General features: G+C 37.8%; 1 pseudogene; it reads left to right on the top strand.

Annotated features, from left to right (window-relative positions):
- The window catches only part of LOC101586963, a 28,579-nt pseudogene extending 10,562 nt beyond the window's left edge, over nucleotides 1-18,017 (top strand).
- The last annotated feature ends 1,453 nt before the right edge of the window (nucleotides 18,018-19,470 follow it).

Here is a 19,470-nt window from a genome sequence, read left to right as displayed (position 1 = left end):
TGGAGAGATAATATGTTAGCATTGGGTTTCATGATAAGAAAATGAGACAGAATCATAGGAGCATGTGAAGTATGCCTTTACCTGAATGCAAGTGGACAGTTCATCTTAAAATATGTAAAGTAGGGGCCAGAGTGATAGCTCAGTGGAATAAGTTCTTGCCTGGCAAGTGCAAGGTCCTGAGTTGGATTGCTGGTACCACCAAGAAATAAAATAAAATAAGAAATAAAGTAAAATTTGTAAAATGATTCTGCATTAAGAGAGAAGAATAGAAAATTAGTTTAAAGAAGTCAGCATATTTGTTTCTATGGGAAGATCAATAAAATAGATATTATTCAGACAAGACTGGTAAAGTGAAACAACTTCATGACAAACTTAATTAACATAACATTAGAGAATGCAGGCATGAAGAAATTTGTGAAAGCAATTTTAAATTCATTCTATTTATCTTAATCAAAGATCTGTTTTAACTTTTTAAAATTAAAATGTAACTACTCAAAATGCTTGAAATCTATGAAGTTATATAAACATCAATATAGGGTTTAAATAGAGTTGAAATGAATATGCAATATACACTGATCCAGAATGAGACTTCTGTCATGTTCTTGGGACCCCCAGATCCAGCCCTAGCCCAGACCCCATGAGTGCGTGGGAGAGCTTCTAGCTACCCTGCAGCTGTGGGACCTGTCTGGTCCAAACCTAGGCACGCAGCGTGAGTGAGACCCTCTTCTGTGCCCTTGCCCCCCCCCCCCCCCCACCACTCCACAGCCCCACTCCACGCCCGCAGAGTGAGTGAGAACTTCTGCCACATTCTCAGGACCCCCAGATCCAGTCCTAGCCCAGGCCAGGTGAGTGTGTGGGAGAGCTTCCTCTCCCCCCTACTCCTCCTTGTCCTCTTCAGACTTGGCTAAGGCCTGGCATACAGGCCTGGAGTGAAACTCTGCAGCTGCAGTCTCTGCAGAGAGAGTAGGGGACAGAACCACCCGGCTAGTCCAGAAGCAGAATGTCTTGCCAGAGGGGCACAACAGGTTCACTCTCAAGGGAAGCAGCAGGAAGAAGCTGAGCACAGCAGCCAGACCCAAACCAGGCACAGCTGGATGAATTCAAACTTTGTAGATCTGCACCTGAATTTCAGTAGGTGCTAAGGTTATAACTGCACCAAAGCTCTACAACAAAGGTCAGAGGACAGTGCTATACAAAATGACAACAAGAAGGAGCAAAATGCAATCTCAGACTCCAAGCCCACCCATAACAAGTGCAGAGGATAATAGCACAGAACAAATTGGGAATCACACAGCTGAAATCAATGAATCAAGAGTAACTGAAATAAAGAAACAACTGCAGAAAGGTATAGAGGAACTCAGATCGGAAATAAAAAAAGGAATATCTGAATTAATAGCATCTGCAGTAAAGAATCAAATACAGAAACATATGGAGGAAACCCATTGCCCACCCAGAACAAGTGCAGAGGATGCTAGCTCAGCTCAAATGTATGAATTAATAGCATTAAAAGTATATAAGCAACAGCAGAAAGGTATAGAGGAACTCAGAACAGAATTAATTTCTGAAATAAAAAAGAAATCTCTGAATTCATAGCATCTGAAATAAAGACTCAACCACAGAAACATATGGAGGTAACCCAATCTGAAAAAAAAAAACTCTACAGCAAAAGAATTAATAACTTCTTCTAAAGAAGACACTGATAAAAAAAAGATAGAGATTAGAAAAATGACGGATTCCTTGAATGAGCAATACAGGAAAGAAATAGATCACATGAAGCAGAGTCAAAGAGATATAGAGGAAATTAAAATCTCAATCACAAGCTTGCAAACGTTTGAGTGAAAGTGAAGACAGACACTGGTGCAGCTAGTGAAAAGGTAAGAAAAGATCTCTTAAAAACAAGTAGGATGCAGTAAAAAATAATTCATCACTCGCAAGACAATGCAAAGATGAACAATGTGAGACTAATAGGTATCAGTGAGAAAGAAGGAGTCAATACAAATGACATTTTTTAAAAATGAGCAGAAAACTTCCCAAATATGAGGAAGCAATCTGACCCAGAATGAGTTCACAGGCCACTTGATTCTTAAATGTAAGCATAGAAGTCCAGCATCTTGATGCATGCCTGCAACCCCAGCACTATGGGCAGAGACTGCAGGAGAAGGATTGTGCATTCAAGCCCAGCCAGGCTGTCTAACAAAAGCAAGTGCCTGCCACATGCACACATAATAAAGTATGTCTTCTGAGCATGAAGCTCATTGTGAAGGCCCAGGGTTCAAGCCTTGCTCCTGAAAAAGTAAATCAAAACAAAAAGAGAGCTACTAAGAATATCTTAAATAAAACAGATTATAGAAAACAAAATTAAAGGGTGCTTTCCATGCTGTTTACATGAGGTTAGTATAAAGACTCAAAACAAAATTTGAGCAAAATGTATCCTAAGTGAGTCACTGGAAAATTTAATAGTTTTTTTTCTTGTTTGTTTTTTTGTTTTGTGGACCTGGGGATTGAACTCAGGCCCTTGCGCTTGCCAGGGAAGTGCTTATTCCACTGATCCATCTCCCTGGCCCCAATAGTTTTTTTTTTTAATATCCTCACATTTCTTCAGGAAAAAAATCATATATATTAAAGTGGACAAAGCATTTGGTAGTTAAAAGCATCCACCTAGGGTTTAATTTTAGTTTCAGAGGAAGTTATTGCTTGACCACTGTCATAGTAATGTAAGCACAATACCTCTGTCCCCATTCATCCATGTAGAAAGGTGCAAGAGGTGATGAATATAGTATATTAATTTGCTTGATTTAATCAATTGATAAGTAAATATATATAATCATGTAACATTGCATCTCATAAACATACACAATTGGTATTTGGTAATTCAGGGTAAAATAGATGTAAACTCTTTCAAGAGATAGATATTGCATAAAGAAAAAAGAAGTGAGTCCCAAGGAGAGTGAGACCAGCAGGCACAGACGGTCTCCCTCCTTCTGGGGAATGCACTGCACAGACAGCTACTCTCTCAGTTCACCCCGACACATCTCATATTAAGAAAAAGATAAAGTATGCAGCTCATAAAATGTATTCCTTTCAATGTTTAGGCTGAATATGCATTTTTATTACATTCATGCACATAGAGACAAATTGATAACATGCTAAGAAAGTGGTAATGAGAAGGGCAAGAAGGGCAAGAATTCCAAGGGCAAATGTCAAGTGGTTTTCTATCAGTGGAGAATAGAAAATCCTAAATGATCCTAGCCTCATTGTTTGTTACCGTGCAGAAAACATTGCCCATTAAGAAAGTGTCTCCAAGCTTGCCTCCTTCCTACTCCACACTCCGTCCCGCTCTTGGTCTCCTTCCCATGTGATCCATATTTGTTTTTGTTCTTTTTTTTTTTCCTCTCATAATTTTCTTTTGACTTTCTTGGGTGCAAGGGATGGAACCCAGGACTTTTCACACGTTATTTAAATGCTGCGCCACCGAGCTATAGCTCAGCCCAATCCTCTTCTCCCAGCATAACTCAATGTGATATTTAAGCTTTTGTGTCTGACTTAATTCACCAGTAGCTTGCCATAGCCAGAATTCACCAACAGCCCCAGGACTAACAATCCAGAATCTTCAGAATAACTTTCCCATGGAGTATGATACTCAGAACCATCCATGGGGCAACAGGACTACAATACTCAGGATTCTCAGCACGTTTTTTTTTTCTCCTACACTACCATACTCAGAATCCTTCGGGGGGGGGGGGGCATAGATTTAGGTACCCAGAATCCTACACAACTCTGCCTTAGACTACTATAATGGGGTGAAACCACGAGGAGTAACATCTCCGTGGACTACCTTACCCAGAATCCAACGCTCAGACATAGGTCTGCAATACCCCAAATCTTCCTCGAATTCTTCCCTGTAAGGACATTACCCAAAATCCTTGGCGCATCAGGACTACAATTCCTGAAATGTGTAGTGTGCTGCTTTAATGACTGTGCTACTGTGAGCTTTAGAGATGTTTCCACAATGCTGTGGTACGCTGAAGATTATGCCACAATCCTCTCAAAATCTATAATATGCAGAAACCTCAACCTGGCCACGGACTGCAATACCCAGAATTCGTTGCACGTTGCCCGAGCAATGACTACCATACCCAGAATCCTCAGAATTTTCCACCAGTAGGTACCATACCCTAAAGCCTCCCTGTGGCAGCCTGGCTTTGATTCCTATAGTTCCGGTATATTCCCGTTCCCAAGGACTACATTACCTAGACTCTTTGATGCAACCGTCCCTGAAGAATATACAGAAGATTCCATAGCAGCATATTTAAAGACCCTGGCATCCCACGTCCTCAGTGTGTTTTGGAAAAACTAGGGTCCCCACGGTGTCACCATGTCCCTTGAGCAAGGGCCATGACACCCAGAATTTTTGCATGCTCTCCACGGGCTGTGAGAGTGAGTCTTCTGCTTTGTACTGGACTGGGAATACAAAATCTTTGTAGTCTTCCTGGGTCCACTGCTCAGGACCTAAACACAGGTGTCTGTCCACCTGGATGTTCTTGTATTCCTCTCCCAGATCTACAAGTATGAAATCCTTTGGTTCGGAAAGGCTCCCTTTTTCTAGGACTTGGTTTCCTTTTAGAAGTGTAGGCATACATTGGGAACATTACTATCATTCAAATAGCTTTCCTAGTGTGTCTTTCACTTGTTTTTGCCGTTTTTCTGATATGAAACTTAATTTTTAGGTCAGTTTATTTGTACAATTTTAAAGTTTTTTCATTTTGAGTCATAGTTGGGATGGTGTTTCTCAGTAGTTTTCCTTTTTGTCTAGAAATTTTGAGACTTTGTTTCTAACATTTAGATCACTCAGTACCTTGTGTCTGGTTCTATAAGGGCAGTACCGATCCAGTTTTAACTTTTTTCTGAGTTGGTACCGATTTCCCAAATCAATTTAACTAGTCTTTATAATTTTACTCACACTCATTTTTAATAATATACAACATACTGTATTTCGTTTATTTTGTTCATGGGTTAATTTCTTTGGATTTTTCTTTTACTTTGCTTTAAGTAATTGTGCACCATGAACATTATCATAATATTTTATTTATGGAATGCATATATAATTGGCTAATATCTTTTAAGAGTAACCACAGTATGACAACTATTTTCAGGATTTCACTAGTTGCATTTATTTTTATAAACGTTTATTTTATAAAGGTTTATTTTAAAGTATATTTTATAAATGTTTTATTTTTATTAGTGTAATGCCCCTAGTTTTTGTGTTTGTTTGTTTGTTTGTTTGTTTGTTTGTTTTCTCAGCAATCTCCACACTGATTTCCATAGTGGTTATACCAGCCTGCACTCCCATCAACAGTGGAGAAGGGTTCTTTGTCCCTGAAGCTCCTTCTGTATTTATTGGTTAACTTCTTCATGTTAGTCATCCTTTCTGGGGTATGATAAAATCTCAGTGGTGTTTTAATTTGCATTTCTCCAATCATCAATGATATTCAGTAATTTTTCCTATATGTATTTGCCACTTGTATGTCTTAATCTAAGAAGTGCATATTCATTTCAGAAAATTATTTTTGCATTGGGTCTTTGAATGTTGGTGGCCTGATTTTTAAGAATTATTTGTATATCCTAGAGAGAAGTCTTTGCCTGAAGGTTACTGAGCTAAAATTTTGCCCCAGTTCATGGGTTTTCTTTTCACTCTGTTGATTTCTTTAAACATGCAAAAAACTTGGAACACTTCCCATGTAGTTTGATTTTTGTTCATGAACTGCCTACTTACCCCTATGTGTTCAAGGTTTCTACCTACTTTCTTCTCCAGTGGATTTATTTGTTCCTATTGTAAACTTTATATCTTTGGTTCATTTTGATGTTAGTTTAGTGGCTGATGATAGAAATGGGTCTAATTTTAGCCCTAGGCGTGTGGAGAGCCAGTGTTTTCAGCACCAATTATTAAAGAAGTTATCTTTCTTCCAGTGAACATGTTTGACCTGGCTACTTTGTCAAAGATAAAGTGGCTGGGTGTGTTTGTGATTGTGTCTGCATCTTCCAATCTATTCTGTTGATCCTCAGGTCTGGTTTTTTATGTTGCTGTTGTTTTATTTTGTTTGTTTTTTTGCCATTACTGTGCTCATTTTATTACAGTAGCTTTTTAGTATAATTTCAAAGCAGGGATTGTGATGCCTCCTGCCTTTCCTTTGTTGCTGAAGATTTCTTTTGCTATTTTAGGTCTATTCTCTTTCAGATTAATTTTAGGAATGTTTTCTCTAAAATTGTGAGGTATATTCATGGTATTTGAATTGGCATTGGATCTGTGTAACACTTTTGAGAGTGCCATTTTCACACTATTGTTTTTTCCTATCCAGGAGCAAGGAATATTTTTTTTTATTTTCTGAAATCCTCTTCAATCTCTTTTCAGAGTACTGTAATTTTCACTGTAGAGATTGTTTACTTCCTTTGTGAGATTGATTCCTAAATATTTCATTTTTTGAGGTAGTATTGTGAAAGACACAATTTCCCTAATTTCTCTCTCAGTGTGTTTTTTGTTTGTGTACAGAAATGCTATTGGTTCATTTAGTTGTTGCTTTCTATCTACATGATTGAATTTGTTTCTTATTGGGAGTTTTTGTTTTGGGGGATTTTTTGTACTTAGTACAGGGTCTCACTACACAGATCCAACTTGTTATTTTCCTGTTTTCAGCCTCCCAAGAGCTGGGATTACAGGCACTCGCCATCAGGCCCAGTCTCAGTCACTGTCTCAGTTTGCCCCGGGGGCTGAGCCAGCATTGCATGCTGGGTCTGGAACCTCCGGTCCACAGGTCTGCCTAAGAAGGCACTTTAATCCGCTGAGCTATCTGGCCATCCCAAATGTGTTTATTATGATATGAGACAGAAGCCTAATGTCCCAAGGGAGCAAAGCAAGAAAAGCAACCCAAGGAGAACTGTTGTCTCTTATAAATTCCAACAAGCTGGGATACAAGGTCATAAACAACAGCATTTCCTGGAGGGGCTCTGTTTGCTCTTTGGTCCTTCACCTGTGATGTTAGTGACTAGCATTATGTGAACTTAGAGCTTGGTGAATGCTGGAAGACAACAGAAATAGTAGTTTACATTCACAAAATTAGTTATGCACATTCGTTAGCCTGCTTTTATCCCTCAATAAATGTGAGAAGTTTCAATGGCTTGTGACTCAGAGCAAAATTGAACTTAGGAGTCCTCTAAGACAATATTAATCAAGTCTTACTGTTCTTTCTTTTGGTTCCAACTGATTTAATACAACAGTTTTTAAAAAGCTATAAATTTGGGGGTCTTCTATGTAGAGTCTCATGTCTTCTATGAATAATGATAATTACACTTCTTCCTTTTCAATAATTATTCCTTTTATTTCTCTGTCTCATTTATTTTTTTCTGCATAGTGTTTCTAGAACTATATTCATTCTTAGGCAGATGCAAGGGTCAGAGGTTCAATCCCCAGCCTGAGGTGCTGGCCCCACTCCTGGGACCCATTGAGCCAGTGATTGAGACTGGGCATGGTGACGTGCACCTGTAATCCCAGTGCTTGGGATGCTGAAAACAGGAATCACTATGAGTCCAGTCTGTGTAGTGAGACCCTGTAGACCCTATACTAAATAGAAAAAAAAAGAACTGTATTCATAGGAATGGTGACAGTGAACAAAAATATAATTGGCTTGTTCCTGACTTAAAAGAGAAAGCTTTCAGTTTTTGTCCATTTAGTATGATGTTCTCTAGTTTCATCCATTTGCCAACAAAAGATTCAAATTTATCCTGTCTTATAGCTGAATAAAATTGCCACATCTTCTTTATCCATTCTTCAATTGATGGGCATTTGGGTTGTTTACAGGATTTCTCTATGACAAATTGTGCTGCTATAGACATGGGTGCACATATATTGCTGTGGTATGAGGTTTTCAGTTCTTCTGGAAAAATATCCAGGAAGGGAATAGCTGGTTTGAGTGGGTTCTCCAATTCTAACTTTTTTTTGGTGGTAACAGAGATCAAACTCAGGACCTTGAACGTGCAAGGTAAGCATTTATTCCACTGAGCTATGTCCCCAGCCCTTCCAATCCTAACTTTTTAAGGAATCTCCACACTGGAGATGCTGTGGGAAAAAAAGGAAGTAGGATATAAGACAACCTTGCTGCAGCATCCTACTACTCAGTTGAACCCCTGATTTTCTGATCAAGGACATTATGGAACCACAGAGGAAAATGATTCTATGGTGGAAAGTGTGCCTAGGTAGAATCTTATGGTTATATTTTTCTGCTGGATGTTTAAGACCAAGATAAGGACAGACCTGTATTAACCAATTCCTTGATATCTATCAAAGTCAACTGAGTTTCCTTAGTAATTACCTTGGAACCAAGAGTAGCACCTCTTAGTTCTTTTGTCAGTGTCAGTCATCTGGATGAATCATGCCCATTGTTTGACCAAGTTGCTTTCTGTGATAGCTTGAGAGACTTTTTCCTCTCCAGGTGACTCTCCTCAGGCACACTACACGTCCCTGAATCACTTTCCTCCTTGTTCCCATAATCTCTTTGATCAGAAAATCAAGGACTCAAATTATAGGAGGTTACAGCAGAGGTTCTCTCATGTCCTGGGTCCTCATTGATTATGGAGGGGTAGGGCCAAAATATTGGCTATGCTCTTAGCCCATCTTTCTCTCTAAGTTTTTGGTCTCCAAACCTCAGCTGTTAAATATCCAAAATAGAAGATTGATGACATTACCTTGTAATGGATGCAGTAAACAACATCACTGTCTTATCTGAATATCAAACACCTTATAACATAAAATGAAACCATTATTTTATTTTATTTGAAACCATTATTTTAACAACCATGGATATTCTATTTTTTATTAATTTTATTGAGAAAAAAATTGCAATGTGACAGCTTCAAAACAGGTTAGTAGGGGAGTTACAACAATTAATACATTGCATATTGTTGTCTTTGTAATAGTCATTCATAGCACAAGATGCAGACATGATATCCTGTCCAAACACTACTAGTATGGATTTTCTTCTTATTGAAATAAGAGAAACTAGCTATATATCTATCCTAACTATTTTGTATATACAGATACAAGATTGTGCTTCATTTATATCACCTTTTTTGTTCAGTTTTGTCAGAGATAGGTATTCCATTGCCATCCAAATATTGTAGGTACATGAATTCAGCAAAATATTCCAATATAGTGCAGTACTCCACAATAGTAGTGGGTTATCCACAGGACTGGCAATGTCCGAATCTGACTTGAGCCTTCTGCAGCTCAGCATATTAACATGGCTTCACTTTTCATACCTCGTTTCTACATTTTTCTGCTGGATGGTTAAGACGAAGATAAAACAAGAACTACATAACAAAAAATGTAACTTTTGCATCTGACACAGACAGTCAAGTCCCTTCGGGACTTGACTGTTAACACTGTTTATCCTGAACCCTGTACTGCACTTTATAGATCCTTTGTCAGTGTCAGCCATGTGAATGAGTCACGGCCATTGTTTGATGGATATTCTAAAATTTAGATCCTTATACAGTGTTAACAGACAATAGCTACATATTTTTACACAGATGTTTAAAAATCAAAGCCATATATAAATTTGGAGCATGAAAATCATGACGACATTTTGTAACATTCTTAATTTTTCATTGTGACATAACACCTTTAACCAGTAATCTCTAATGCATTAGAATATTTTATCTAATTTGTTGTCCTTTAGTGTTATGTACACAAAATCACAGAAGTTTATCTTAAAGGCAGAGGTCTGAATCTGAAGGAATGTCTTATCACCATAAGTGATCTTTGTTCTACATTTTGGAAGACTTGTACACCTGGAATTATCAATATATTTAATACACCATGAGATTAAAATAATGAATTGTCATACACATGGGAAAACCTTTCCTGCTTTATCTAGTTTCGTACCAAGAGCATCTTTTATGAGAAAACTTTATTGTATTTTTTCTGGAAAACTTTACATTTTGACCATGACCAAATGATTGAACCTGTCTCCCAAGGGACTATTGAGATCCTTTGATGCTCCTTAATAATGAACAAGGGTTGGCCACACCTCTATTCACCAATTGGGGTCCTCTCCCCTAATTTCTCCCCAACCTAAGGGATTTTTGCTTAAATAGTTTAATTTTTTGATGAGTCCTGAAAAAGCCAAATTTGACCCTACTTAGATCAGCTGGTAATCCTAACCCAAGTGCAAGCATGCTGTTAAGTATATAACTCAATTTGTATTATAAATAACTGATACAAAAGTACAAAAGAAAGATGGATAGATAAAAAAAATGTTGAGCTCAGAAATAAAAAGGAGTAGCTATTCATGGAATAACAAGTACACAGAACAAAATAACAAATATCTTTTAAAAAATCAGGGTGCACTCAGATATCTTTTCTTAACTTTTTTTTTTGGCGGTATTAGGGATTGAATTCAGGACTTTGTGCTTGCCAGGCAAGTGCTTATTCTACTGCACTATCTCTCTGGCCCCTTTTAAATTATTTTTAAGAGAATTATTTTTAAGGGCCTGCTCAGGGCCCCTCTCCTGTCCCTCTTTAGGATATGAGCTTTATTTCTCCCAATAAATATATTCTGCTTATAAAAAAGAATAAAAAGTAGTAAAAAAATAGAAAAAATACAGTATTTCACTAAACAAAATAACAGGAATTCACCAATGGTTGTTTTATTGCACATTGTTGTCCTCAAATTAGTTGTTCAGCTTACTAAATTTTATTTTTGACCAAATTGAAATATAGTAACTTTACTACAATTTCAGAAATTCATAATTATAATTAAACTAGTCAGCTTTTGTTCTTCATCCATTAGCAGAGATCTCTTTGAAGAAGAAAATGGAAGGAATACAATCTTGCCTCTATAATGAATAGGCCTTCTTATATTTTTTCTATCTTAAAAATACTGGTAATTTTCAGCTCAGTTATGTTTATATATTGTACCACCTATTCAGACTTTTGATTCCATATTTGATTACCATCTCCTGGGCATTCTGGGTCAATTCTTTCGATGGGCCCCAGATCAGATCTGGCCTCATCATTGTCAACTTCATTAGATCTGACTTCATGATACAGCCAGACAGCATGTTCTAGCAAAACACAAACATATCCTTAACTCTGAATTAGCTCTTTGTTTTACCTACTTGAATAGTCTGCCTGCTGCTGTACTTTCATCTTGTGTAGAATTTTAAAAGGTAATAGTATAAGTTGCCAAGTGAAGTCTATTATGATGAGTTAATTTTATAGGGAAAGATTCCCATTTTGGTTTTGTAATTGAATTTTGATCATACAGTGAGAAGCTGTATCCTATATTTCAAAAGAGGAAGTGGTCACATATTCTCCTTTACCCCCAAGATGACCCATCTTTGAAAATAGAAGCAAATGAATTAACTCATTGTTATATTACAATCAATAACACAAGAAATGTTAGCCAATGTAGATTACCAAAAGGATGCAAATTTGCATAACCACTGTTACTGAACTAAAGAAAAGGAAACAAGAGTTTTCACCTCACAACAAAATCCATTGAAAAGGACCGTAAGACTACCAGAGAACCCCAGTGAACATATGTTGAGTTGGGAAGAGACAATTGATATTTAAAAGTCTGAATATCAGTTAGTGTTGTAAAATGATTAACCTGGATCTGAGCAGTTTGGGTTCATTTTTCTTAATTGGAGAAGTTAACCCAAATATGAAGGAGTTATCATAGCTTACACCCCTTTGGAGGCCACTACCAGGCCTGTGATTATGTAAATGGATGTCAAAATCAAGTAATTGTTTTCACACCATTGCTCTCAGATTGTACTCTAAACCTTCATACCTGTTTGTAAAGCATCAAGGATTTTCTATAACAATCAAATTTATGAATATAAAATAGGCAATCAACTTTATTAGAAACCAAGAAAGTTTTAAGTGATCTTTTTTTTTTTAATATCCTCATTATTGTAAATTTTAGGAAATATAATTTTTACGACAGAATTTTTTACCTTGAGGATGGAGTCTCCTAAATTAATCACCTTAAGGGGAAAATGTAAAGGCCTTTTATCAATTTAGTGAAGAGAGAAAAGGACTCTATTCCTTGTTAGACTCTTTTCTGTGAGGTAGAAATTTTAACCTGTATTTGTACTCCTGTCTCGGGCTGCAACGTCCATTCTATGACCTCAAGGCTGGGTGAGCTGTTAGCAGTGGCTCATCGACCTGCTTTAGTACTGGCAATGTGCTCCACCAACCACTCACACCTCCCCTCTGGAAGGGATGCAGTGGTCACCACATCTGCAGCTGGCTTTCTCCCTCCTTGGATCTGGGCTGCTGTCACTCTAACAGCGGAGTGCACATTTGTAGCATAACAAGTGTGGCCACCCTGTAGGTAAGTCTTGCACCCAAGAAGCTTTCTTGGGATCCAGCTCCTGAGGAAAAAAAGGAATGAGGATGCTCATAGCCATTGTTGTTGTCAGTTAACAACAGGCACTGTGACACCACTCCCACTCTAGCTGCTAGATGTCCTGTTTCTGCTAGGATTCCAAACAGAGGCACCATTTGTACCAAGTAAACTTTTGGTATCAAAAAAGCACAATCAACATGCCTTAGTGAGACCCAGGGCACACTTCAAGCATTTCCTGCCTATTTGACCCCAGGTACCCAGGCCTGTGCTTGGTGGTATGTACTATCAGCCACAGCTAGACAGGGCACACAAACATGCATGCAACTGGGAAATCCCAGCTGAGTCTTCCTAAGACTGGATCAAAAGGCCCTCCCTGCACCTGGCCTGCATTTCCCCCCTTGGTAGAACCATGTGACTCTGAGCCAGTCACACACAACTTAAATTTGTTTGTGTTATCTGATTGAACAAAGCTAAAAGGTTTAACTTCTGCTGGTGGGCTGTTTCTCTGCCCTCATTTTTCTGCTACTTGATTTTAAAGTAGTAGTCTAAGCCAAGACTTTGTGATGGTCTTAAATGTAAGCTGGTTTTCTCTGGGAATCAAGAATACAACAAACATGTTTATATACATCTATGTACATCTGTTGTTCTTGTAACTCTATTGGTCCCATTTTTACCTACTAATAAATGAATACACCTTTTTCCTTTTTGCTTCTTTGAGTCCTGTCTCTCTTATTTTAACATAAGTAGATCCCCATGTCCCAATTTTTACATCTGATAATTGCCAATATCAGTGCACTCCTGTGTCAAATACTGACCTACCAATATACTTCTGCCTCCCTTCTGCACACAAAATTGAGACGCATCCTGATGCTGAAGAATTTTCCTTATTGGGTTTCCCTGTTCATCATTAATCTGCATGACCCACATGGAATTTAATGGTCCTGGGGGAAAACTGAAGGGATTTATAAAATAAAAACAAGAGGTAAAAGCTGCGGTGAAGCAGGGGCCTCTTTCTGATGGGAGAAAAGGACTGTAGAGCATTTATGCTTTTACAGAGTCAGTGAACTAAGGACTGGAATTGTCTCAGACAAGATGTTTTTCTGAGGACCAAAGTGTTTCCAGCCTCAGCCGCTCTCTTTGGACAATCACAGTGTTGTAACGTGAGGGAGAAAAACATTACAGCATGTATGCTGTCCTGGCTAAAGCAGTACAATTAGCAATAACAATAGCATCAAGCACAGCCAAGCACCTAACAAACTGTGATAACGACTACTTTGGTGCCATAGGCAGTTATATAACAAAATGCAGTATATACCAGGATCTTGTATGCAATGAGTTTCCTCTTGGTGGATTAATGTTTTCATCTTTGGAGAGTATTTAAGGTGACCAAACAGAGAGAGAAATAAGCAGAAACATAGTAGAAGCAATGCAGTAAGGGTAAAGGATGATCAGCCAAGTTTTGGGGAAACTGGATAAGAGTTCAGGAGAGAAAGGATGAAAGAGAAAGCAAAAGAGTGTTGAAGTGAACCATAAAGAGCAGAGACTATGTTCATTCATGTGAAAGTATCATAAAGTAGATAGTTGTGTGAAGTGAAAAATGATGAATAGAACAAAAGAAAAATCAAGGTTAAAAAAATACAATAATAAAAAACAAAAATGCAGCAAAGCAAATCTCCAACCAGACTTTAAAAAGAAAACCATTCGAACAACCAAAGAGAAAAAAAAATTAGAAAATTTCCTCTGGTGTCCAAAGTTCTGTGGTACTGTCCAAGTCAGATCTCAGAAATGTGCTTTGTAATCCCACCAAGTTTACAGTTAGATTTGTGCTGAGTATAGAGCTCATCGTTGCCTGTTGGCGTGGGGACCATGACTGTTCTTCAGCTGGGAACAGTTCTCATGTCCATTTATCCTTACCGTATTTGTCTCTGTGACACTCTCCCAGTTGCTGTGGTGCCCTCTGGTAGGGAGACCTGATAAGAGTTCAAGAGAGAAAGAATGAAAGAGAAAGCAAAAGAGTATCGAAGTGAACCATAAAGAGCAGAGACTATGTTCATTCATGTGAAAGTATCATAAAATAGATAGTTGTGTGAAGAGAAAAAAGATGAATAGAACAAAAGAAAAATCAAGGTTAAAAAATAATACAATAATAAAAAACAAAAATGCAGCAAAGCAAATCTCCAACCAGACTTTAAAAAGAAAACTACTTGAACAACCTGGGTTGCTCCCAGACTTGTGTAGAGTTGGCTCCTTCTGGACCTTCCACAGTTTCTTCTGTTTCACACCAGTAGCTCCTTTTACCCACTGGTCATAGGGAAAAGGGCGTGCCCTTGTCCCACCACAGACTAAGGCTGATTTCCTGCTCAGACCTGCAAGTCAAGACAGACTCTGGAGTGGATTCCTAACTCCCAGAAGAAGTTCCCCTAGCCTGCCTCTCAGCTGCTTGCAGTCCTTTGTGTCTGGATGGATCTTCCCTCCTTCCACTGCCAGACTTTGGCAGTGAAGCAAACTGAGAGTGTTCTGCTGCTGTGGTTTAACCTGAACTCTTTGAAATAAAATGGTGTCCCTGACCATCCAGTTCTGTTCTGTGGGTCTGTATACCAAAATACCACTGGCTCACCTCAACCACCAACTGCTAACTCTACAAGGCCCCTCAGGAAACTATCCTGCATGCTGGACTGGCTCCATACAGGTACTTGGGCCTGCTCCATTTGGAACCCAAATTTTGCTTTCTATTATTAGGATATATATATATATATATATATATATATATATATATATATATATATATAATGCACTTAGAGGCAGGACCTATGGGTGGTGCTATGATTGTTGGAGTATAGATGACTTGTTCTTAAGGGATGAATCTGGTCAGAAGAGGTCAGTCATCTGGACACAATCTTAAAGGATTCATCTCCCTTCCCTGAGCTTCTCTTCTCTCTCTACTCCATGGCCACCATGACACAAATGCTCTCATGCTTTAGAATCTGTTAATGTCTAACTGAAACATTTTCAAAATAAATCTCTCCACCCTTAAGATATGGCTATCAAGTGTTTTCCCCAGCAATTAGAAAATTGACTAAGTCATTAACTATTGTAATTCCTAAAATATTTATCTTTCCCTACATAACTCTGTGTTAGAAAGCTTAAGGTTGTGGCCTATTGTGAAAACATACAGTCATCATTATTGCTTTTACCTGGAGATAAATACAAAATATATTTCCATGCCACAAATTTTCATCTGTAAACACTGTATACTCCTCCATTCCTTTTTTATTTCTAGGATTACTGAAAACAAAAGTTAAAACAGACAGGATGTTATTAAAAGAGAGTAAAAAAAAGATATATTTCATATAAGGTTTGAAAAGAACTACCACCCTGATGTAGTCACCAGCCAAAGTTATTGAGATTTTAGGTTCAAATTCTGGTAACCTATCAGGCTTATTGTGTCAGGGTCAAGGTTAAAAAGAAAATAAAGGTCACCCACCTCTGCACTTCACTTAGCTCAGATATTTGGATAATGTGATAGAAAGCTAACAACAAAGCAGAAAGTATATGTGAATATTTTATTAAAGATAAAAATTCTGCTTCTGTTTTTGCACTGACAGGGAAATAGAACTGGTTCATGCATTTCCCATAAGAGACAATTAGAGAATGTATGAATTTCAACTATATCATAATGACATAGTCTTTCTTTCCTTGGAGTATGTAACACAATAAAAGTTAACATAGTTCTAAGAAAACAATGGTCTAGGGACTCATAGAAATTCCTAATTCTTAGGCTAGTTTCTTATTGCATTTCACTGTTAATGTCTCAAATGTGATCACACGTGAATAAAGTAAAATTGTACATTATATCTTTTTGAATAAAATGTTAATGTGATAAGTAAAGATGAGTTTGGTTATTAAAGAGATAACTAAAAATTTTATAATTTTACTAAATAATGTTTTAGCTGACCAACTTAAGCTTTTAAATGCTTAGAGGGAAAAAATAAGAAAATTTATAGTCTCCTATTAACCATGAGCTCTAATTACTTTGTCTTTGAAAGCTCTGGAGTAATGAAAATATAACATTCATAAATTTATCCAATGGGTTATAGTTTCCATGTATATGTAAGACTCTTTATCCCAGAAAATATGTAAGTTAATCTAGAGTCAATTTAGTCTTTGACAACAATATCATGAGAGTAGATCAGCTGACCGTGATTGTCACTAAGTTTAGAAATATTATGGAAAACAAAAAAAAAATGTTACAGAAAAATTATCAAGGTGTGATATAGAGTTAATATGGCAACTTTCAAATCAGGAAGGAACATTTTAACCCAAAGAAATGGACTTGACTGGGGAAATATTAAAAGGGAAAAAAGTTTTTTTGTTGTTGTTTGTATTTTGGGAAGGGTCTACAGGGTGTTCAGGGTCTCACTACTAGATCAGACTCATAGTGATCCGCCTGCTTACAGCCTCCCAAGTGCTGGGATTACAAGCATGCACCAACACACCCAGTCTTAATTGCCATCTCAGTGTGCCCCAGGGATGAGGCCAGCACAGCAGGCTCAGGGACTGAACTCCTGGCCCAAATTCTTGGCCCCTGCGCCTGCTTGCAGGTGCTTTAATCCGCTGAACTATTTGGCCAGCCCTTAGAGAAAAAAAGTTTTGAGGAATGTATATCCGTGTTAATTTATGCTGATTTTTGAAGTAATGGTGGAAGATTTAAAAGTATAAAATCAAAACACTAAAGAAAGGTAATATAAATATATAACACTCAAAAAAATAAACAAAGGGGATAAGTGATTCATAGAGTTCAAAAAAACTGCATTCCCAGAAAAATAAATGCAAATGTATCTCCAAGCAAGAGTAAACTGTTTTCAATTCAGGCACACGTTTAAAACCAATATATAGGTCCTCCCAGCCAGGAGGCACCACATTTTGAGGGCAGCGCGGGTGGTTCTGTGGCACTGTCGGCCAGGACTTCAGGCAGTTCTGGGTGACAGAAGGAGGGACGGTCAGTGACCCCACCATTGCCAACTTCCCATTCAGCTGTGATGCCTCACATCCTGACATGCTGAAAATTTATCAGAGCCTTGATTACATAGAAGACAACGCTACAGTTTTTTCATGCCTGCTATCTCTCACTGTAGCTAATGCTGAATACAAATCTCAGTGGCTTTAGATCATTTCACTCCGCCATCTGCTTGCCTGCATAAAGAAATAAAAAGAAAAAATGATAGTTTTATTTGGGGACAAGACCAACAATTTCCAACAGAAAATAATGATGAAGAAACATCAAATAAAATAAATACCATTAGGGAAAACAGTGAACAAGCCACAGAGACTGAAAAAGAATTATCCAAAAGCACAGAAGAGAATATTTTAAGGGCTCCACTTATAGAAAAGCAGATGTACTTCATGCTTCAGGATTATCCAATGAACAACGTGGTCACAGGTTACATATTAATTGATGACTTGGAGCAATTCCTCTGGGAATTATGTGACTTTGTTCCCAGGAGCTCAGGATATCTAGAATATTATGTTCAGGATGAAATCAATTGGTCTGCTATAAAAAGCAAATTGAAAAGAAAATATCAAGTGAAATTGGGCATTTGTTTTCTATAAAATATTACCACAGACCTACATAATAGCTGCTTCCACTTGGGACCCTGAAATGGAGACAGAGAAATGGAGAAATCTCTTTCTCAGTGAGAACCTGTGGAACAGAGTAGTCTCGACACTGGGCAATGTGTCCACAAGTTTCAGTGTCACTGAAACAAGTTCTGTGATTCTCTCCCTCAGTCAAATGGATTTTTTTTTTTTAATTTTAACATTTCTATTTTTTCTAGCTTCAATACTATGGATGCAAGTTTTACAATTCTGGTTATTATTAATCTTAAAAGTTAGAATGCTATAGTTGAGCTCTGAATTTCTGTTCCTGACTTGATACACGTGATACATGTGGAATGAAACATCGTAATGATTAAAAAAATAAATAAAACACACACACACACACATATATATATACATATACATATATATACATATACATATTTTTTTCTATATAATCTCTTTTCTCTGTCTTAGATGTAATTTAAGCTCCAAAAATTCGGGACAAAAGCTAAACCACATGTAGACCTATGGGTCTGTGACAAAACGCTCAAGTTTAAAAAATTTTGCTCTAACAGTATTTATCCCTCCAAAACTGTGATTAGCTCTGAGTACTTTGCACCAGCTCTTTCTTCATCCTCTACATCCTGTGGTGGTTGGGATCCCCATGAGGGATCTATGAGCCAGTGAGCAATGTCCAAGAAGTTCCACCCTCCCAGGCTATGCATAAAATGGAGAATTTTCACATTTCTTCAATATGTCCTATGTACCTGTCATTACATATTACTCTTGGAATGGAGCTCTTTCACATTCATATTTGTGCCCCAAACAAAGGAACATTTAACTTTTTCCTGGAGATCAACTGTAGCAAGCCCCGAGCCTGGAAGACATATATTTCTTTCTGCCGTGCTAGGATTCATGGTTTCATTCAGTCATTGATGAATGGGAACCAGAAGAAAGGACACTATTTCTAGGAAATCCTGAGATATGTTCATAGAAGTTGACTGTCCAACCAAATAAATATTAAACTCATCCACTTGCCTGAATTCTTTGGAACCATTTATTCCTCAAGTCTTCTAGGTTAAATGCTGTCAACCAGGAACTTCCACAAAAAGTGCAACTTTTCATGACTACTAACCTGTGGCTGACAGTGCAGAACTCCAACAACTATTCAGTAAAAAATTCAGGGTCTACTCTACTGAAGCTCTGGTAATATTGAAATGTTTGCAGCATCAAATCTTGGAATACACAACTCAGTGGTGGGTTTTTTTTTTTAACACATTGGAAAAAAGCAAGTGAAAATTCACATGAAGTCTCAAGAGATTAAGAATAGCTACAAGTGGGGCTGGAGAGATGGCTCAGTGGTCTGAGGCACCTACTTAGAACAAGCTTGGCAAAGCATCAGGGACCGCGGTTCAATCCCCCAGCACCACATGCCAGCCAGCCCCGCCCCCTGGTGGGCTGAGCT

Source organism: Octodon degus, unplaced genomic scaffold (genome assembly GCF_000260255.1).
Source record: "Octodon degus isolate 3935 unplaced genomic scaffold, OctDeg1.0 scaffold00005, whole genome shotgun sequence".
NCBI classification, from domain to species: Eukaryota; Metazoa; Chordata; class Mammalia; order Rodentia; family Octodontidae; genus Octodon; species Octodon degus.
The sequence above is the reverse complement of the archived record's forward strand: the minus strand, read 5'-3'. Positions and strand labels throughout refer to the sequence as shown.